Source organism: Panthera tigris, chromosome D3 (genome assembly GCF_018350195.1).
Source record: "Panthera tigris isolate Pti1 chromosome D3, P.tigris_Pti1_mat1.1, whole genome shotgun sequence".
Lineage (NCBI taxonomy): Eukaryota > Metazoa > Chordata > Mammalia > Carnivora > Felidae > Panthera > Panthera tigris.
The window spans coordinates 91,079,232-91,092,696 of NC_056671.1; the positions used below are offsets into that span (position 1 = coordinate 91,079,232).

Genomic DNA, 13,465 nt, shown 5'->3' on the forward strand with positions numbered 1-13,465 from the left:
TGTAGGCAGTGTGAGAAACACAGACCACAGACCCAAGCAGGGTGGGCAGGAATGGGGGCCCAGGGGAGAGGACCAGGGAGGAGAGTTAGAAAGGACCCAGAGGCACAGCTGGTGCCCAGGACAAGTGAGCCGCAAAGGCAGTTCACACCTACACGTACTGTTGTGTTCAGATGTTAGGGAAACGAGTCTTCAGCTAAGAGCACAGGTGATTTAGTGAGAGAGAGGCGACCAGGGGCAGAAGCAGAACCCTGAGCTCATGCAAGGTCTGTGCTCAGGACCAGACACTTCGTGGTGTGCCTGGGCGTGAGACCACTGCCTCCCAGATAAAGCCCAAACCCTACGGCCCCTTCCCCTCCCGGTCCTGTCCTTGTCCTCCTGCACCACTACCCCACCCCGATCCCGAAAAGGCACCCTGGGCTCTGGCTGCAGGACTAAGTCCCAGTCCCGGTACAGAGTACCCTCCAGACCCCGGGAGTCATGCAGCAACCCCACCCCCGCCCCCGCCCACTTCACCAGAGGTCAGCCTGCCACAGTGCCTTCTCGCGGAGGCTGGGTCTGCCTCTCTCGGGCGACTGACAGCGGGTGTCACGCCGGGCCTCACTGTCCTGTCCACGGCCAGCGCACCCTCCAAAGGGTGAGCCGCTCCTCTAGGTGCCTGGGTGTTTCCAGCACTCTGTGCACAAGCCAAGGCCACCCAGACGAGGGAGGTGCCCGGCGCCATGCCGGCCACCTGCACTGCAGGAAAGCCAACCCGAATGCCACAGCAAAGCAGAGAGCGCACACCAGAGAGCAAGCGTCTGCGGCAAAAACAGGAATTTCCATCTGACTTGTGATAGGGAGAATAAACAAAGCAGTGAGCCAGTTATAAAGGATGTGAGGGAGGGCGTCTTCCAGGATCCTACTCTGATGGCTTCGAAAGGGAGGCAGGGCCACAGCTCCCGTGGGATGTGGTCTTTCCATCCCTCTTACCTCTAGTCCCAAGTAATGGAGATCAGGATTCTGAGGGTCTCCCTGGGGGGCGGGGAGGGGCCGGGGGACTCCAGACTTGCGCCGAGAGGCACCCGGATGGGCAGATTTGCTTTAAAACCAGCCAGGGCAAGTATAAAGGAAGCCATGTTTTTACAAACCGACAACCTCATACGCACGACGAGCCCATGTTACAACATTTACGAAATACGAAGAAGTTGTAGGTTTCTGGTTCTCAGCGAACGTACTGATAGACATGTTTTGCTCACAAATGCAAGGCTGTCTGTCTCCCAACAGACCCTGGGGCAGTGACCCCTCGTCTGCTCTGGGTGGTCCAGCCTGCCACGTTTTCACCAGAGCAACAGACCAGGGGAGGGTCTCCGGAAGGTGCCACCACTATGGCTTCTGAGCACCTTATACGTCGTGTCCATCTCACCGCAAGGGTGTGTGGATGCCACCCACGCTGGCGGCCTTCTGAACAGACAACACAGCTCCTGCCTTCTCCGAACGCCTCCTCCCAGAGACCCTGAGGAGAAATCTTATTTGGAATATGTATTCCAAAACATCTTTTCCAAGCCCCATGCCACGGAGTTTCCCAGGCACCTCAGAAACCCACGCAGTGAGAGCAGCAAAGTCTGAAAAGAGGCAGGAAGCAGAGCCGGGCACAGGTACCCTTTCCTCTTTACACTAACGGGTGCACAGAGCTCCTCTTGTTGAGAAAGAGCCCAAAAACATCAATGAGTCCAGTAACATCAAGAAATAAAAGCTCCCCCTAAAATTGGGCAAGCGAGGCTAACAAGAACTCTTAATGACCATTTAAGCTAACTTAACTCATTTTCTCAAGCTGTTTGGGTCCTGGCACAAGTTTTGTATGGCCGTAGGGTATTTACGAGTTTATAAGGCAAACGATGTGTGCGCATCTCCTTCTATCCCAAGGTTTCTTTTATCTGCCCCCCCCAAAATGTTGAATATGATAAAATACACAAAAGTAGGAGTCAAACACACTATCCATAACTACCTCAGTGACCTAATCTGGGCATAAAGATCTTATGAGTTTAAAGAATCATAAAAGAAATAACTTTACAGAGAAAAAAAAAAAACACACTGGAATTTAGGGGCTCTGAAATAATTTTACAGACTCCACTGGACCTCTCGGCTGGTTAACGAAGAGTATTCAACGTCAGACAGTTCTCCAGCCCAAGGGGATCAAACAGCCGAAAACCAGCCACAGCGACAAGGTTCGGGGAGTGCTGGTGCCCAACCACTCGAGGATCACGGGAGGCAACTAACAAATGCACCTGGAAATAAAAGTGCATTTTTTTTCCAAGTGAGAAGACCGCTTCGGGTCATCAGAGATGCACGCTCCGTGGACGGTTTGTTCCTTCCTTCTCTGCCACCGTGTGCTCAGCACCCCCAGGAGCCGTTGAGAGTCAATGCTTCCATAGCCGGGAGGCAGCTCCGGGGGCCTCTACCCCAGCCCCAGCCACGAGTGTCGCCGAGTGGACCCTGGGAGCCCCGGCCGCCCGCTAGCCAGCCAGGTGGCTCACGGGGGCGACCCTCACAGCGCAGGATCCACTCGTCACATCTCAGGAGCTGAGGGTCACCGGAGCCCCTGGCGAGCGCCTTCCTCACATCCCTGCCACCGTCCATGAAGAAGCACCTGCCCAGGGCGGCCTCGCCGACGGCCTGCCCTACAGGGCACGGGAGGCCAGCAGGTGTGCACGCAGCCCCGTCCGCCGCAGGGGGGGTGGGAGGCACCGGCCCCAGGGGTCCGGGCTGTGGGAGCCTCCGGCGGGGCAGCCAGGCTGCTGGTCCCACGGGTGCGGCCGCACTTCCCTCTCCGTCCATCGGGGGCCTCAGTCCTCTGCACATCGAGCCAGGCTGCCATCTTTGCTGGCTGAGAAAGCCAGGGTCCCTCTTCACTGCCTTGATGCACAGAGTCCGAGTCCCCAGCACCCCCGACGCCGGCCGGAGCCTGGACGCCGCCCCTCGAGAGCCCCAGCGCCAGAGAACACGGCGTCCTCACGCGCGCTTCCTCCAAAACCAGCTTAAAAGCTTCCCCCAAAGCCAACAGGGCCCTGCGAGGAAGGACACTCACGGCGCCCCGGCCACACCGGCAAAACAAGCCCTTCTTTCTCTTTTGTTTTCCGCTCCTTCTGTGCCCACCCCCACCCTTCACAAGCCAGCCCCGCCGTGAATCCCCGAGGGAGCTGCACGGGGCGCACTTTTAAAGAACTTCAGGATATCCCCGGGCGGAAAATACATCCATGTGGAAAACGGGAAAAAACGCTCTGACAGTAGTAACTATTTAAGCCCCAAACACCACTATCTTGAGGAAATCGTAACATCAACAAAACTGGCTCCACTTGAAAAAGCTCCACTCGGTGGCCCTCTTCCTGACGCCCAGGCCCAGGCCTGCAGCCGAGTTTCTTGCAAACCTTTAAAGGAACAGTCACAAAGCGATTCCCCACGACTGGTTCTCTTCCTCATCGGCCGCCAAATCAACAGATCTTTGGGATACTCTTTTCGGCCGCGGGCAAAAACTGCTATTTAAGCCAAGGTCGTCCCTTCTTTTCCAAAAAAGAGCAAGAACGCCGTCACCAGAGCTCTCATCTTAAAAATGCACCCCAGGCAGCCGCCCCCCCCCGTTGGCCCCTTCCGGCCAAACACGTCCTGGTAGTGAGCTGCCCGTCTCACTCTCGCAGACACACGAGCACACACCGAATGGGACTTGAGGTTCTCACTGCTCCACGACACCGCGTTAACCCCAAGACACCTCGTGTTACAACACGTGTAGATAAACGCGAGCTCTTTACGCAGACCAGAGCGACTAAAGTCTTCCAGCAACGCGGACACGAAGAGGGAAGGGGTGGAGGTGACAGCAGACACACGTATGTGCTTTGGCTGACACAGGACATGTCAGCCCACACGCGTGCACAAACCGCGGCCCCGTTGGAACACATACTTCGCCCATAACGAATCAGTTCTGTCATCGTATTACAAACTTTTTCCAAGGCTGTCACTGGGAACGTGCCAGACGAGAGTGTAATTTAATTGTTTATGCACAAAAATGGCTTGCTGATTGGGGTTTTAAAATAGATTTCCAACGGATCGCTCACTGCGTGTGCGTTTCTCTGCAGAACAGTGTGAAGCCACTAAAAATGCCGAGTGTGTTTTTTGAAATGTCATTTTGTAGAAGTGGAATCGCATTGATTAAAAAAAAAACAGACAGGTAAGGGTAAAATGTTTATGTGACAAAACAAAATCGGGTATTCATAACACAAAAACGCACGGGAACGGAGACGGGGAAGGATTTAAGAGGACAATGAACAGAAGTTGCGAAAATAAAACGGGCAGCAATCACGTAAGTGAACCACGAGGCCTAAACACACAGCCGGACGGAGGGTCGCCACACCTCACACTCTGTGGGCCTGCACGGCACGGCTGAGATGAAGTGACTTTCTCAACACGCTCACACTCGCTGCGTCTGGGATAAATTTACTCTGTGGGCAAACGTTTCAACGAATAAATCAGTCCCCAAGTGAGGGTCCCGGGAAGCACATGTCACACCTGAGACAACGCAGGAAAGGGGCTTCGGGGAGCAAGCTGGAGCCCCAGGCCGAGGACCTGGGGTTAAGTCCCCCTGCCGTGCAGTGACTCCCGAAAGAGCAAGCCCTGCACACCTGCAGCCGGAAGGGGAAGAGAATTTAGAAGAATCTAGAAGCACCCCCATGCACCCTGCAGTCTCCGCCAGAGTCCCTCCCGGTCAACGGGGTCTGAGAGGCGCCAGGCCGCTCACGGGAGCCTCACGTCTCAAAGACAAGAAACAGGTGCAGGCTCGAGAAACCCAGAAGTCGGAAACGCATGGAAAACCATGTACTGGCAGGGCACCCGCAGGGCAGGTAGATGCTTCCGGAAGGGCGGGGAGGGATGCAATGACCCGCATGGACAAGAGCAGGCGCGGTATTCCAGGGAAGTCGAGGCTCCTTCCGGGACGCAGGGGTGCAGCAGAACTCTAGAGCCGAGCACGACCCCCCGTTGGCGGGGACCCGACCATGAAACCCGATGGGGTCGCCCCGGGCTCCAGCCCCCTCCTCACCAACACCCAGTGACATCCCCGGCGTCCTGCCGGCTGCGCGTTCGATTCCCTCCTGAATCCACAGACCCCTCCAACTCGAGCCCAAGTCCACATCCCAGATGCAGACCCGCGCCCTGCATAGCACTCATGTTCTCACAGAGCCCCAAATTCTCGGACGGGGACCACAGGGGCCTGAGCGCCCATGTCACCAGACGCATGTCCCCGGGACGCCCTCTGTGACCCTGTGCTCTGTTCCCGGGCAGATGCGCACACACTTACCTCTGGGCCTCACGCATGTAGTTCCCAACCCACCTTCTCACCTCACCTGAGCCTCCCCCCCAGCTCTCTGCACGCCCCGGCCGACCCCAGCACACATTCTGACACGTTACAATTACCGCTTCGTTAATTGGTCACTTGTGTGCTGGAGGGCATATTCTGCGAGCCTGTGCCTTCTCTCCGCTCAGTGCCCCAAGCCAGCACAGAGCCAAGCTCATTTTGGGCACCACAGAGCTGTGGGAGGAATTCTAGCCCGTGAGCTTCAAGGCCAGACGACCCAAGATCAAAACTCACGTCTGCCACTCGCTTGGACCTGCTGTGTGACCTTGAGGAAGTGTCTGAAACTCTCTGTTCCCCGGTTCATTTCACTTTTTAAATATAAAGGATAATAATGATAACTATATTATAGTCACTTTGTGACGTTTAAATTAATGAATTCTAGGTGCAACATTTAACATGTGGTAAGCGGTTAACATGTTACACGTTATTATTAATAATCGTTGAATCAGTAAATGAAATGTCAGTGCAAGACCCAAAAGATACCTACTCCCTGGCAGTGACAGTATTTGGCTTAATAAATTCAAAAGGACAAAATAACAGAAGCTTAGGAAACTGAATTAGAAATCACTAGTGACCCCCACATATTCACAGCGCACTCTTACAGGTCCATTACAAAAGGTTAGTTAATACAACTGTAAAGTCTTTCACCAGCTAGAAGCATCCACAGCAGACGTGTTCAGACACATCCTAGCTCCCAAACTCTTCGTAAAAACTAAACTTTAATACAGACTAAGTATTAGAGAATATTTGAGAACTGCTATTGCTTTTGTTAGGTTGGTAGTACAAGAGAACATTCTCAGGTTTGAGAAATGTTGATGAAATATTTCAGAGATGGATTATGAAAAAGAGAAAGACAAAATATATCAAAATGTTAACAACTACCGGATCTACACGGCGGTGTCTGTATTTTTAGTTATCTGATTTCAAAAGCAGACAAAGACCCCACCAAAAAAGAAAATTACAAGCCAATATTCTTGATGCACAGAGATCCAAACATTCTCATCAAACATGAGCAAAGTGAATTCAACAATACAGTAAAAGGTGCGTATACCACAATCAAGTGGGATTTATTCCAGGGATGCAAGGATGGCTCACCACCCGCAAATAAGGCTGTGTGATTCGCTACGCTGAGGAAACGAAGGATAAAATCGCAGGATCGGGCCACCTGGCGGCTCAGTCGGTTGGGCGTCCGACTTTGGCTCAGGTCATGATCTCGTGGTTTCTGAGTTCAAGTCCCATGTCGGGCTCTGTGCTGACAGCTCAGAGCCGGGAGCCTGTTTCGGATTCTGTGTCTCCCTCTCTCTCTGCCCCTCCCCTGCCTCACGCTCTCCCTTGCGTGCGTGCTCTCTCTCAAAAATAAACATTTTTTAAATCACATGATCATTGCAATAGATGCAGAAAAAGCATTTGACAAAATTCAACATCCATTTATAATAAAAACTCAACAGAGCAGGTACAGAGAGAACATACCTCACCATAATAAAGGCCACATATAAAAAAACCCACAACCAACAATCAGAGTTGATGGTGAAAAATTGAAAGTTTTTCTCCCAAGATCAAGAACAAGACAAAGATACTCACTGTCACCGCCCTTATTCAATATAGTATTCCAAGTCCTAATCAGAGCAATAACGCAAGGAAAAGGAAAAAGAAGACATCCAAATCAGAAAGGAAGAAATAAAACTCTCACTATTTGCAGAGGAGATGATGTTATATACAGAAAACCCTAAAGACTCATCAACAAAACTATTAGAATAAATGAATTCAGTAAAGTTGAAGGATACAAAATCAATATACAGAGATCTGTAGCATCTCTATGCACTCATAACAAACTATCAGAAAGAGAAAGTAAGAAAACAATCTCATTTACAAATGCATCAAAAAGAATAAAATACCTAGGGATAAATTTAACCAAGAAAATGAAAGACCTATACACTGAAAATTACAAAGATTTAGACACAAATAAATTAAAAGATATTCTGTGCTCACGAATTATAAGAATATTGCTGGGGCGCCTGGGTGGCTCAGTCAGTTCAACGTCCGACTTTGGCTCATGATCTCACGGTTTGTGAGTTCAAGTTCCGGTTTGAGCTGACAGCTCAGAGCCTGGAGCCTGCTTTGAATTCTGTCTCCCTCTCTCTGTGCCCCTCCCCTGCTTGCGCTCTCTCTCCCTTTCCCAAAAAATAAATACACATCAAAAAAATTAAAAAAAAAAAAAAAAAAGAATATTGCTAAAATGTCCACACTACTCAAAGCAATCTACAGATTCAATGTAATCCCTACTAAATTCCAATGGCATTTTTCACAGAACTAGAATAATTCTAAAATTTGCATGGAACCCAAAAGACCCCAAATAGCCAAAGCACTCCTGAGAAAGCACAAAGCTGAAGGCATCACACTCCCTGATTTCAAACTATACTACGAAACCACAGTAATCAAAACAGTATGCCATGGGCACAAAAACAAACACACAGATCAGCGGAACAGAATTGAGAACCCAGAAAGAAACCTACATGTAGACAGGCAATTAATTTACAACTAAGGGGGCACCTGGGTGGCTGGGTCAGTTAAGCGTCCAACTCTTGATTTCGGCTCATTTCGCGATCTCACGGTTCACGAGTTCGAGCCCTGCATCAGCTGACAGAGCAGAGGCTGCTTGCAATTCTCTCTCTCCCTCTCTCCCTCTGCCTCTCCCCTGCTCGAGCTCGTTCTCTTTCAAAATAAATGAATAAACGTTAAAAAAAATTGTTTTTTTAATTTACAACTAAGGAGCCAAAAACATACAATGGCGAAAGCAGCGTTCCGATAAAGGTGTTGGGAAAACTGGACAGGCGCGTGCAAAAGATTACAACTGGACCACTCTCTTACATACACCAAATTAACCCAGAATGGATTAAAGACTCCAACGTAAGACCTGAAACCATGCAACGTCCTGGAAGAAGACACAGGTAGAAAGCTCCCTGACACTGGTCTTAGCGATGTGTTTGTGACTCTGACTCCAAAGGCAGGGGAAACAAAAGAAAAATAAACAAATGAGACGACATGAAACTAAGAAGCTTCTGCACAGTGAGGAAAACCATCATCAACACAGAAAGGCAGGGCCCCTGGGGGGCTCGGTCGGTCGAGCATCCACCTCTCGATTTCAGCTCGGGTCACGATCTCACGGTTCATGAGATCAAGCCCCTCATTGGGCTCTGGGCTGACAGCTAGCAGCCTGCGGGGGCTGCCCGATCTGTCCCTCCCCTACTCGCACACACACGCGCACGCTCTCACTCTCTCTCAAAATAAATACACTTTTAAAAAAAGGCGACCTACTGACAGAAGATTTTTGCAAAGCATAAATCCAATAAGGGGTTGAGATCCAAAATATATAAAGAACGCCTACAACTCAACAATGAAAACAACAAACAAACCGATTAAAAAATGGGAAGAGGATCTCCAGAGGTGTTTTTCCAAAGACACAGAGATAGTACACGAAAAGGTGCTCAATGTTGCTAATTACTAGGAGATTATAAATCAAAACCACAACGAGAAACTACCTCACGCCTGTCAGAATGGCAATTATCAAAAAGACAAGAAATAACAAATGCTGGAGAAAAGGCGACCCTTGTATTCTGTTGGTGGGAATGAAAAACAGTACGGAGATTCCTCAAGAAATTAAGAAAAGATACACGATATGGAAGCAACCTAGGTGTCCATCGATGTACAAATGGAGAAAGAAGACGTAGCATGCATACACACACACACACACACACACACACACACACACACAGGAATACTACTCTGCCATAAAAAAGATGAAATCTTGCCATACGCGGCAACACAGACGGACCTTGAGGGCATTATGCTAAGCGAAATAAGTCCGAGAAAGACAAATACTGTGTGATCTCATTCATAATGTGGAATCTAAAAAACACACAAAGAAAACAACGTGAAAACAAACTCAGAGATACAGAGAACAGGTTGGTGGTTACTCAAGGGGGAGGGGGTGGGCAAAATGGGGGTCACTGTGCCCCGACCGATGGTGACCGGGTTTTCGGTAGCGATCACTATGTCGTGCATACAGGCATCAAATCAGAATGCTGTACACCTTACATAATGTCACACACCGACTGTACCTCCTAAAAAGGAGAGAGTGTTGGAATATTAGAAGCACCTCAACTCTAGCAAATAACTGTAAATGAAGCACCTCAACTCTGTTTGTTCCTGTTCATTGCTGAGTCTACACGGGGAGTGTACAGATATTATTCTCTCAAGAATAACTCCCACTCTCGGCCCCAGTAAGTAACAGGACTGAAAGAGCTGCTCAGGGGAAGCGTGGGGGACCCCGCCCCTCCCTGCCCCTCCCTGCCCCTCCCTCCCCTCCCCCACTCCCGCCCCCGCCCATCCCCCTCTCCGGGCCTGGAGGCAGCTCAGAGGGCTTCCTAAGGAATGCAGTTTGAGAAAATTACCCTTTGTTAATTCTAGCATTCAAGATTCCAAAAAACAGAAAAGTCACCTGAATAACAAACTGTTCACCTGAAAAGCAGTCTTTTAAGAGAGGGCTTGCCCACAGAAACTCGGGAATCCGCCCAAAGCTGGGTCCCGGCCTTCCTGCCCAAGGCACAGGCCGGCTTTCTGGCTTCGGGCTCCCAGCGATCCTTCCCACGGCTTCCCGAGGCAAAAACACAGCAATGCACTTGAGGTCTTCCTCCCCTGTTTCAAACAGTCCCTTCCTAACCAGTTAAATATGGCATGGCCAGCCTGGGGGCGGGGGGGGGAGGGTGGGGGTGTTAAGGTAAAACAATCCGGGTTTTTACACAGCAAGCATATGCCCGAATCCACGGGAAATCTTGCCGTTTTCTGCTCTGTGGAGTAAATCAACACAAAGCAGAAGCCGGTCGCTTTGGGACCGATTTCCCCAAAAGGATCAGAGAGGATCCCATCAAAATCTCATCCCGCAAAAGGAATCCAAAGGCTGATTTGCAGACAACCTCTCGAATTTTTGAGCACTTGGCATAACAGACCAAGTGTGCAAGTGTCTGTGAACCGGTGGGAGCGCCCCGCTCGAGGGGCTGCTGGGACTCTTCAGTGGGAGGAAGCCGCCCTGCAGCTCGTCCCGGTTCTCAAGTAACTCTCTAGCTGAGCACGTTCCCAGTTCTGGTTCGTTAATGGGCCGTATCACGCCAGCAAAGGGGAGGTTTGCTCTCCCCAGCGCCGTGGGGTCACTCGTCCTGTCCCCTCCGGGTCACCCTCTGGGGCAGCCGGGGCTTCCGGGAGGCGGGACCGGCGAGCGGCTGCAGCCGAATCTGTGAAATCCCAAGAAGCGGCCAGGCCGGGAAGATGCCCTTACAAAGAAAACAGCTCACAGCACACAGGACGCCCGGGATATTTACGGGAGTGGTATGGCTCCAAGAGGCAAGTCATAAAATCAAAAGAACGAGTCTCCGGCCCGGCCTGGCGGCGCCCTTCTGAAGGCGAGTCCCCCCCCCCCCCCCCCGAGCGGTGGGTCCTGCCCGCGGCTGCAGGGCCAGCCCAGAAACACAGGCCCCCGGTGGGTGCTGGGCCCGGTCTGCTCAACATACAGCCTGTTTGTTCGCCTGCAGACAATGAAATGGGCTTTACTGGTTACACTGTAGAATTATGAGCCATGAATTAAAATACATCATTAACATCCTGCACAAGCTTATCTACTGCTGAGACAAAAAGCCTATTCTTTGAACAAATGGGGAGAAATTCCCTGACAACAATGAGGAGTCCCTCTCCGCACACACCAATCTGCCCGAGATTAACAATCCCAGGCTTATAGTCCCCGGCCCCGGGCCCGAGCCGCCCCATGAAATGATGCATTCACGGCTGGACAGTAAGGACCCAGGCCTCACAGGGCCTGGAGGCCGCCTCGCACAGGCCAATCAATAATCCATTATGAGCAAACCACATTTCCACTCTAATAAGAAGAAATGAATAAAAGGCCACCAGAATCAGCGGCATTCACAAGAAACCCCACCCCACCTCCCCCACTAGGGAAAAAGGGCACAGACCCACTATCGCAGGGTGTAAGGAACACACAACTGCCCACGGGCAGACCCTCCTTCCGAACAGCCAAGAACAATGTGCTCAGACATTTCTGCCAAAAGCACTCATTTTAAAGGTAAGTCTCAAATATGCTTTGTTCAGAACACGAGACTGGGGGGCGGGGGGAATAAACCATCAACACGACAGTGAGGAAATCCCATTTTTGTGAACAAAGGTTCCCTTTGAATTGTCCTGCACCCCCAGACGGAGCAAGAGCCAAGCGCAGGAGTCCCCAGATGTAACGAACCGTCCGTACTAAGGTTCTACTACGCAAACGCCACAATTTTCCGCCAGACACCCTTCAATTCCGTGGCTCAGACCACGGCCGTGGCGTCATCATTCCGTTTACAGCAAAAACGCCCGCGTGACCTAAATGCGATTCTGCAAGTAGGCTACCTTTTATGAAGTTGTTTACCACGGCCTGTCAAACACCCAAATAAATTCCAGAAAAGACAGATACCATTTTCACCTCCAGACAGAAGGTCGAGCCGGGAGAACATTTACTAACAGTAACGACCGTATACACCAACATATTTCCAAAAGAAAATAATAAATCAACATCGGTATAAACGCTGCCCGTACGGTCCTTTTCCTAAAATAGAAAGATGGGTAGTCAAGTCTGACCTTAACGCGGGCACGAAACACGCATATGAATACACAATGTAATTATTGATTACACTCAGGAGAGTCCACAAATAACCAGCGAGGATGTGGGAATTCTCCTTCCCCAGTCATTAATAACAGATCCAGAAAAATCCAAAGTAGTCATGGAGACTTTAATAAAGAGGCATCCACGTGAAAACAGGCAGGGGCTGGATTTTTAATATCAAAAGGGAAGAAGCATCTTTTCACTTGTTTTCTCCTTTGCTTCTCCAAACGAATGCATAGCTGCGGCTGGCTCTTCACTATTTCCAAGGAAATAGGTTATTTCCAAGGACCCCACGTAGTGACTTTATCAATCTATTTGTCCCTAAAAAAGTGAACTTCACAAAACTGAAAAAGAAAAAAAGGAGAGAAAGAAAGAAAGAAAGAAAGAAAGAAAGAAAGAAAGAAAGAAAGAAAAGACCCAGAGCTTGCTCTATAATGTTCTGCAGATAAATGTCCTGTCTGTCCTGTGGGAGGCCCTGGTCGGCCACAAAGAGCTGGGACCTGGAGGTAAATCCAGCATCCGGGAGCGGCAGGCACCGCCAGTGTAGTTAATGATCTTGTCAACATTTCCATTAAGAGCCCCATTTCCAGAAGCTCAGACTGCGTGTGCCCCAAACCGGGCAGCTCAGCTCAGATGAAGTCTGCAGCCACGGACAGACTGCTCAGCATTTTACAAAAACAGAGAGCAAATCACTCGCTTCGTTATGTGAACCACAAAAGCAGTCGAGCTTTTGACTTGGACTTTTTTTCACATGCTGCATCAAGGCGATGAAAGCCCAAGTTTCAAATAATTCAGAAATACCGAAAACTTGGGGAATACCAGAGAAAACGAAGACCCATAAACTTCCATTTTTAAAGCAAACACGGAATATCAGAAGGCCTTAGAGAAATTGCCGGGAAAATCCCATTTACAAACGGCTTGTAAGTTTTTACGGAGCCTAAACCCACAAGTGTAGAAACTCTCACAAAATCAGTGTCTAATGGAAAATTTTTTTTAAGAAATTATCAACAGTGAAAATTAATCCTGTGTAGAAAATCTTTTTTTTTTTTTTTTTTTTTTTTTTTTTTACTGTATAACAAACACTCCCTGGTCTACTGGACATAACTTCTTAAAATTTGTACTCATTGACTGTAAACCATATTTTAACAGAAGTTTGTTTCTACAAAGAAGCTATATTTTACTGCATGTAAACCAATAACAAAGGACAGCATTTGCCACCACCACCCCCCCCCATTTACATTGGCCTATTTTCCAGACTTTTGCCTTAGTAAGAACACGGACTACAGTGAATACCTATCTGACATTATCGCTTTCCTCTGTGCTTTTTGTGAACAGCCTGGTAGTCTCCACCATCAAATAAAGAATTGTACCCAAGAATACAA

The 13,465-nt window shown here is 49.7% G+C and overlaps 1 protein-coding gene across 7 annotated transcripts in view; it reads right to left on the reverse strand.

The window, feature by feature from the left end:
* ZNF516 (zinc finger protein 516) overlaps positions 1 to 13,465 on the reverse strand; it is a 125,292-nt gene that overhangs the window by 73,940 nt on the left and 37,887 nt on the right. The window lies entirely within an intron of this gene.